This window comes from Arachis ipaensis, chromosome B5 (assembly GCF_059453495.1).
Source record: "Arachis ipaensis isolate K30076 ecotype BB chromosome B5, ASM5945349v1, whole genome shotgun sequence".
Taxonomy (NCBI): Eukaryota; Viridiplantae; Streptophyta; class Magnoliopsida; order Fabales; family Fabaceae; genus Arachis; species Arachis ipaensis.
The window spans coordinates 60,566,846-60,574,901 of record NC_142440.1 but is presented as its reverse complement, the minus strand read 5'-3'; the positions used below and the strand labels follow the sequence as shown (position 1 = coordinate 60,574,901).

The window sequence follows — 8,056 nt, the reverse complement described above, 5'->3', positions numbered from 1 at the left end:
ATATATATTAATTGTACATATAAAAATTTAAGTCACATATGCTAATTATTTTTTTGTTATGATTATTTTTTTATAAATATATGATTATTTTTTATTCTACAATCGAGTAATAATTTTTCATTTTTTATATCTATACATATTCCCCAATCCCTTTTCATATGTATGATTAACAATTTTTTTTAAATGGTGATATTTTAATTTTTTTCTTTCACGTATTTTTATATATTAGCAAGAAAGCAAAATTACGTATTGTGACTCTCTTTCTTTTTTCACACCTTAATCTTAATTAGTCAATCTTGTGTCCAAAACAGATATTAGTTAATCATAATTAAATTTTTAATCATTCTAATTTATTGATGAATTATATTTCTCTTAATAATTGCATTACTAATCTAAAATACAAAAAAAAATGGTGATACATATATCAAAAAAGAAAACAAACTTAAAAAAAAAATCATATTAAAAAGTTTAAAAATAACATATCCATAAAGAATAGTCATAATATATAAATTGAGACAACAATTTAAATTTCTCTAAAATTAATTTAATCAACTACTAATATTAGAACTAAATTATTTAATTAATATTTAATCTATTCTAATCCTTAGATACATATAGATTATAACTCTTACCAACCAACCGAAATAACATCATAAGATCGAATACTTAGAATCGGTACAAATTTAGACTATCTTCTTGTTAAAATTGTCAAACTAAATTGACTTTTATTCTCTTTAATGGCATTGCATTAATGCACCAAAAGACCGGTAGTTTCTGAAAAAAATACAATATGTTATAAAATTATTTTTAATACAAAAAGCTTAAGAGAAAAAAAATTTAAATATAGTACCAATCTTTGAATTGCATCTTCAAGGTTGGCACGAATTTTTCAAAATTGAACCTAAATTGAGGAAATTCGATCTCATTATATGCTCCACTTCGAATATTTTTGGACAAACGTATAAAACGTAGAGGGGATGTGACTTCAACTTGACCTACAAAGCTCCTTAGAAACAATTGCCCAATCAAAAAAGAATAACAGATTAGAAAAAAAATGCTTTGATTCTTAGATTTAGACTCACTAACCACAAAGAAACACTATATATAGCCTTTAGTAGTACAAAAATAATTATAGAAATTAATTATTGCAATATCAATTTACCACTATGAACGTTAGTATCATATTTATAGCAATTAGAATTATAAATTTATGTTTAACTTTTTATATAATTATAATTAAGATATTTTTTAAATCAGTATAATTATACATTATTCATTAAATGCTAATTGTAATATAATTCTAATAAAGATATTTTTAAAATAAATTTAGAAGAGAGAATAGTGCCTTTATTTTGAAAAGAAAATAAATTCATGAGAAATTAGCACCTTACTTTCATTAGTTAGGGGAAAATCCAATCTTAGTATATTAAGTAGATTATTTTATATAATTATAATAAAGATATTTTTCTAAATTGGTATAATCATGCATTATTCATTAAATGCTAATTGTAATATAATTATAATAAAGATATTTTTCTAAAAATAATTTTAGAAGAGAGAATAGTGCTTTCATTACATGAGAATAGTACTTTCTAAAAATAAAGATATTATTCTAAATTAGTATAATTATGTATTATTCATTAAATATTAATTATAATATAATTATAATAAATATATTTTTTATAAAATAATTTAGAATAGAGAATAGAAAAGTTCATTTTAAAGGAAAAACGGAGTCATGAGAGATCGACACGTCACCTTCATTAGTTGGGGAAAAACCCAATTTTAGTATATATATATATATACCTTTTTCAAGAAAGCTAATATCCTATTTCTTTAATAAGAAAGAGCGCTAGCGAGCTTCTATTCTCTCCGTACCGTACTAGTTATCTGAACCCAAACAACTGCTCTTAAAGAAAATGAATGAAGTACTGAAGGAGTGGAATAAACGAACGGAATACTTGAAGTGAGTCTAACGAGTAAGACAACACCGGAAACCTAACTAGGAATCAAACTAGTCTTCTCCCTTATTTCTTTTATGAACTCACTGACTCCTTTTTCCTTCTCCCCCACTTCGATATATATATATATATATATATATATATATATATCGAATCGATGATTGAACCGGTCAAGTTATTGGTTCATTAGTTTATTAGTTCAACCGATAAATTACTGGTTGAACCGATAGAATCGGTCCTATGTAAATAAAAATATAAAATAGCAAAAAATTGAGTAAAGTGACAATTAGGTCCTTAAAGTTTTTGACTTCAGATTAATTAACCCTTGAAAAAAATAAAATACAAATTTGGTCCTTCAAGATAGTAAACAATGGACACGTTATCTCCGTCTATTAATTTATCATGTAAAATTTATTGATGATGATTATATGTCTCTACTAATTAGTCTTAAGTCGAAATCTTCAAGGACTTACTACTTAACTTTAATACTCTAAAAAATTTAACATAAATATCTTCACTAACATTTTAATAATTCTATAAAATTTTAAATAATTATAAATTTAAAAAAAAGTGAGTATAAAACTAAAATTAAATTAAATAAATATAACTCAGTTGTGTATGTATATAATATATATAATAATTAGCACATAATATAGTAAAGGATCACAATAGCTTGGTGACATGGCTTGTTAAAACCCAGCAAGGGGGCATAGGTTCGAACCTCCTTCCGTGCATTTTGGAATATTGGATCCAATATTCAAATGCAACGCACACTAGGGGAGCGCCGGAGTACCGAAGACCTGCGGTTGGTTAGGAGCACCGTAGGACCGCCTGGTTCACGGATTGAATCAAACTGGTCGATTTTGGTCGGTGGCCAATTTTGGGCAGTTTAATTCTTTCTTCGGTCCAAACCTTAACCGAACCGACAAGATCACCGGTTTACTAATTTTTTGGTCGAATCGGTCGGTCCGGTCTAATTCTTACAATATAGTTCTATAAAATACACGATCAACCACCAGTTATCAAATTTGAAAAAGAGTCAGAAGAAATGGTTCGATCCTCTTATTTTGATTTCTCGAACCGAGAGATCCATGAATCGGGATCTTAATGCATGTAGATACAGATGGTTCAATGGGAGCAAGAATTTCCAGGAACATTTAGAACTTCTCAGTTCTGAGCAGAATAGCCGTTTTCAAGTAGTGTTCGATCGATTACGTATTAATCAATATTCGATTGATTGGTCTGTATATATATATATATATATATATATATATATATATATATATATATATATATATATATTAAAAATTTTAAATTCTAACTCTATGATGGTAGAAAAGAAAAAGGTTAGAATTTAAGATTCTCAAAATTAATTTATATAATAGGAGTATTTTAGTTATTTTCTATAATAGGGGTATTGTACTAATTTTTTATAAAAAATAATATTAATTTAGACCAGTTCAAGATTTGATTCACCTTTTTTGGTCAAATTGATTTGTCAAACTTAATTTTGACAAAAATAACATGATTTAATCGATTATATATGTTAAATTTTAATTATTAAAATACATCTTTAAAAAAAATATTTTAGTCGTCTTTATTTAAGTGATTCTCTTTTTGTTATTGGTGCCCAAAACAACAAAACATTTTTTTTGGTCATGAACAACACAACCTTTTTTTGTCCGAACACAAGAACTTAATCAATTTCTATGAATCTTCCTTTTTCTTTTCGGACTTGTTTGTGTCCTCTGTGTCTACTGCCTAGCTTGTCAATGGATTTGGGGTGAACGATTTTTCATTTTCATTTCTTGGAAGTTTGGTAAGGGTGTAGAGATTCCCAAGGCCCAACACAAAAGATGGCTGAAATAAATTATTAGTAGTTTCCTACGACTACGGATGCCCAACCCAACAGAAATCCCACAAAAGATGACCAGAAAAAAGAAAGAAACAAAGTATTGATGGTAAGTAAAGAAAGAGCACCTTTTGTTTCCCTGACCAATAAATAAATAAATAAACAAATAAGAGCACCTTTTGTTTGCATTTTGATTGTCTATTTCTGTTGTCAGTTGTCACTATTTTTGTTTTTAAAATTTTGTTGAAAAAATAAAAACAAAAATAATAAAATTTTATTCTAAAAATAAAATATCTAAAATAAAAATCTCTATATATAATCTCTTTATATATAATAGGAAAGTACATGATTCATTACTCGACAAGTATCTAACCTCTATAATCGACATGTGGCACAGTGAAAAAATAAGGGTATCTAAGTAAATAAAAGTTGTTTAGATGTCAAATTTAAAACTGTTGTGTATATATAAATAATGACAAAATCCTAAATTGAACATTTGTTAGCGGCTACTATTTCAAAATTCAAAACCCCATTCTCCTCCCTCGTCAAATCTCTCTCCATCCGTCTCTCCGCCTGTCGGTACTAAAGCTTTGCACTGTCACCGAAGCAAATACAGAAACTTTGCTCTCGATGCAAACAGAGGAACCGTTGGTACAGATTTTTCATCTGTTCGTGAAAACCAAAGCTCAATCCGTTCGCAGTTACTCAGCATGGATGGTGTCGTTGGCGGTGTTGCAGAGGTAATTTTTTTTTAGAGTTAGAATAGTTACACAAATCGTTGTGTTTATACAAAATCAATGAAACTGAGAGAGTGTTTCTTTGGCACGGTAAATAAACTCAGAATGGATCTCAGATTTAGTTTCAGAGCTTGAATGATTCTTGATCTGTTGTTTTAATGTATGTAATATTCAGAAATGGTGTTGGAGCGCATCTTGAAAGAAGATTTGCAGAAGGACTATTCTACGACCGGTGAAGAAGTTCAAGAAGGTAATATTTGGTTCTCTTTTATTGATCGATTGGTAAATTTGGGGTTTAGGGTTGATACTGTGTTGCTACTGTCAATGAAGAGGCAACAGCTTAGCAGCAAGATAGTGATGCTAGAAAGCTAACCGGAAGTTATTTACTGTCCAGGAAAAAAAAGAGAAGAATGGTGGTAGAGATCTTACCGTTGAAGGTGCTATCGACTATGAGGCAGAGGTATTTTTTTTAATTTCAAAACAAAAAAGTACTTTATGTATTTATTTTTCTAATCTCCTGTTTTGGCTGAAGGTTGGGGTTGGATTCATAAAGCAGGGAATGAGGTTTGATGGTTGATGACTGATTCGTATGAGGCTGTGATAGGCGGCTTTAATTTTGGTTAAATTTTTTTGGAGAATGATGATGAGGAGGGACGGCTTCCACAGCAGAACGGCGTCGCAGCCACTCCTTTCCCAGTAGCGACGACGGGTGCTGTGAAGGCATCAAAGCAGTTTGGTACAAGATTGTTGATTTAATCTTCTATTGCATAATGATTTCCTGTTAAAGATTATGTCAGTTCATTACCTTTTATTTGATTTAATCTCTAGCACCATGCGTCTTTTTAAACAACCAAGTTCAAATATCATGGTGAGGACTTCTCTTTGCTACGGTCTTAGCCTTTGGATTTACCCTTCTAATTAGCATCATTACAGCTACCACAAACCCAGGGTAGTTAAAATCTTCACTCCCAAGAATAAGGAAACAATTAAGTACCAATTATTTTTTATTCGAAGAAGTTTAAGTTATTCAAGACACAACTAAAATATGTTTATGCTCTTTGAACAAACATCAGGGTTTAATATCAACACCGAGTATGTTTTTAGTCTCATATTGTTAGTTTTGCATTATATTACCCATATATATAGTTCTACATTCAAGATAAGAAATACCTGCAATATACTATAGAACGAGGTCTATTTAGTATATATTATGATTGTTGTGAATTATTTAGTATATATCCCATGACTTATGATCTCCTCCTTGATTTCCTGTTTTTGAATAGTGCCACAGATTTGATCAAATTCATTTAAAAAAATTTTAGAGTCTACTATGATTATTTTTACGTACTTTTAAAATTAAATATATTTTCTCATCTAATTAATGAGCTGTGTTTTTCATAACTGCAGTTGGATTATTAGCTAGCTTTCTTTTCCCAATTTTTGTACAGTGATTTGTTTTTAAGTAAGTTAAATGGCTGAAAATACTTTCTTAATAGACTTTTATCATATTGTATTAAAGAAGTTTTCTTTGAGTGATAAATTAGGATACTATGACTGATATAGTTGTTTGCTTGATATTATATTTGCAATAAAATTTAAAAAGGTTGGTAGGACAAAGGAACTTCTAAAACCAGAAGGGTTAATTGAGCAGGTCGAACTAAGAAAAGTTGTTGCATCTCCATCTGAATATATTTTGAACTTTGAACTTAATAGCTTAATCTTTTTGCTTTGCATATCATGTCTTTGATGATTGGACTTAACATCCCTTTAGTTGAAATACCACTATCTTTTATTCATTTGTGCTTTATAGGTAGCTACCTAAATGTTACATTGTTGCAGAATTTTCTGTATTTCTGTGGTGAAACAAAATTGATTTTCTTCCCCTAAATATTTGTTATCATATTCTTCTTCTACATAGGGTTACATGTAGGTATATATAATGATAAAGGTGTTTATTTACAGGATTTATGAATTTTATTTACCTTGAAATTTGTTTCAATCGCTGTACATATATGTTAACATGTTGTGTTTTATCCGTGACGTATAGCTGCTGTGTTTATTTATCATAAGTTTATGTGTTCATGTAGTCACATATTTTGAGTTGTAAATGAAATAGAAGCCATTGCCTGTTCTTTATTTTACTATTGTCATACTAGCTGGATGGAATGAATGCCTTTTTATCAATGTAGTGTTCTCCTTCCATATTGTTACTTCATTATGAAGATAATAAGGCAGACAAAATAAACATTTTAGTTATTTTAAAAGTGAGCTAAAATTTATATTTAAGCATGTTTTCTTGATGAGAAAATTAATGTTGATTCAGGTTGCATTTGCAAAAAGGAAACTGAAAGATCCAAATTTGAGAATGGCCATAGGATATGTAAGATGTCATTATAATTGGATTAAGCTATAAACATTTTTGCATTTTGCAATAACTATGGTGATAGAAAAGTCTGATGTTTAATGTCTCTTTTCTTTTCTAACAATGAATTTTACTTTGAATCTGTATTTTGTTTTTTTTTTTTTTTTTGGTGAATGACAGCTACAAGTTCCACTACTCCATGGTAGGTAGTCAATTAAAGCTCTATCTCATCCTTTTTGGGGCTGTATCTTGATGAAAGTAGGTAGTCAAGTAAAGCTCTTCTTCATCATTTTTTTTATTTTTCTATAAATTTTTATTAGAATCATTATTTTATCTTTCTACTTTTTTATGAGTCCAGTTATGTGTTCAGATAAGAAATTGTAGATTCAAGGATTAGAATTTGGAGTTTTAACGTGAAAGCCACTATTATGCTAGATCTAAGAAAGAGATTTAGGAAAGTCACCATTATAGACTGGAATTTGGGATTTGTTCAATAGAGGAATGCTTCCTTTTTAATTATTTTCACATATTATAGATTATGCACTAATATAAAGCTTGAAGTACCTTTGAAGTTTATTTCATAAAATGATGCTATAAATACTATTCTACTTTTATATGTCATCTATCTGTTCATGACTTTGCACTGATAAATTTTTACTTAAAAGTGTTGATAGTGAATTCACGTTAGTATGCTTTTGGCCTTTAAATAATTTCCATTTAACACTTTAATAGTCCTTAAGGGATGAAATATGTACAATTTAATCGCTAAATATTTTTTGGTTGTGTTGTAGTCTTTAAGAGATTAAATGTGTATAGTTTCAATGGCTATAGAGTTTGCTTTTAATTTGTGCAGTTTGCATCTGCTAATTCTCCGAGCATATTAATCTATGCAAGAAGATTTTTATATTTTGAAAATTCTCAGACAAAAAATTTTGATAAGGCGTGTGTGTGAAATCTCACAAGAGATTCAAGAAAAATTAGAGGAATTCCATATAATCTAATTGGTTTATTGTATAATTTCTAGAAGAGGTTTTTTTTAATGAATAATAAAAAATAAAAAATGATATTTATCTCATTTAGGATTCAATTACAAAATGTTCTTAATCTGAAATGTGCTTTAAATATGATGTTGCAAAAAAATTAT

The 8,056-nt window shown here is 28.6% G+C and overlaps 1 long non-coding RNA gene across 3 annotated transcripts; it reads left to right on the top strand.

The window, feature by feature from the left end:
- Positions 1-4,274: 4,274 nt before the first annotated feature.
- Positions 4,275-7,546, top strand: LOC110272059 (uncharacterized). 3 transcript variants are annotated; one of them, XR_002362984.2, is made up of 6 exons: positions 4,275-4,553; positions 4,726-4,800; positions 4,945-5,010; positions 5,083-5,286; positions 6,874-6,930; positions 7,093-7,546. It is a non-coding gene; the product is annotated as an uncharacterized LOC110272059 (long non-coding RNA). The 3 variants fall into 3 exon arrangements; XR_015883583.1 differs by lacking the exon at positions 6,874-6,930 and having other exon boundaries at positions 4,312-4,553; XR_002362983.2 differs by having other exon boundaries at positions 4,312-4,553; positions 5,083-6,930.
- The last annotated feature ends 510 nt before the right edge of the window (positions 7,547-8,056 follow it).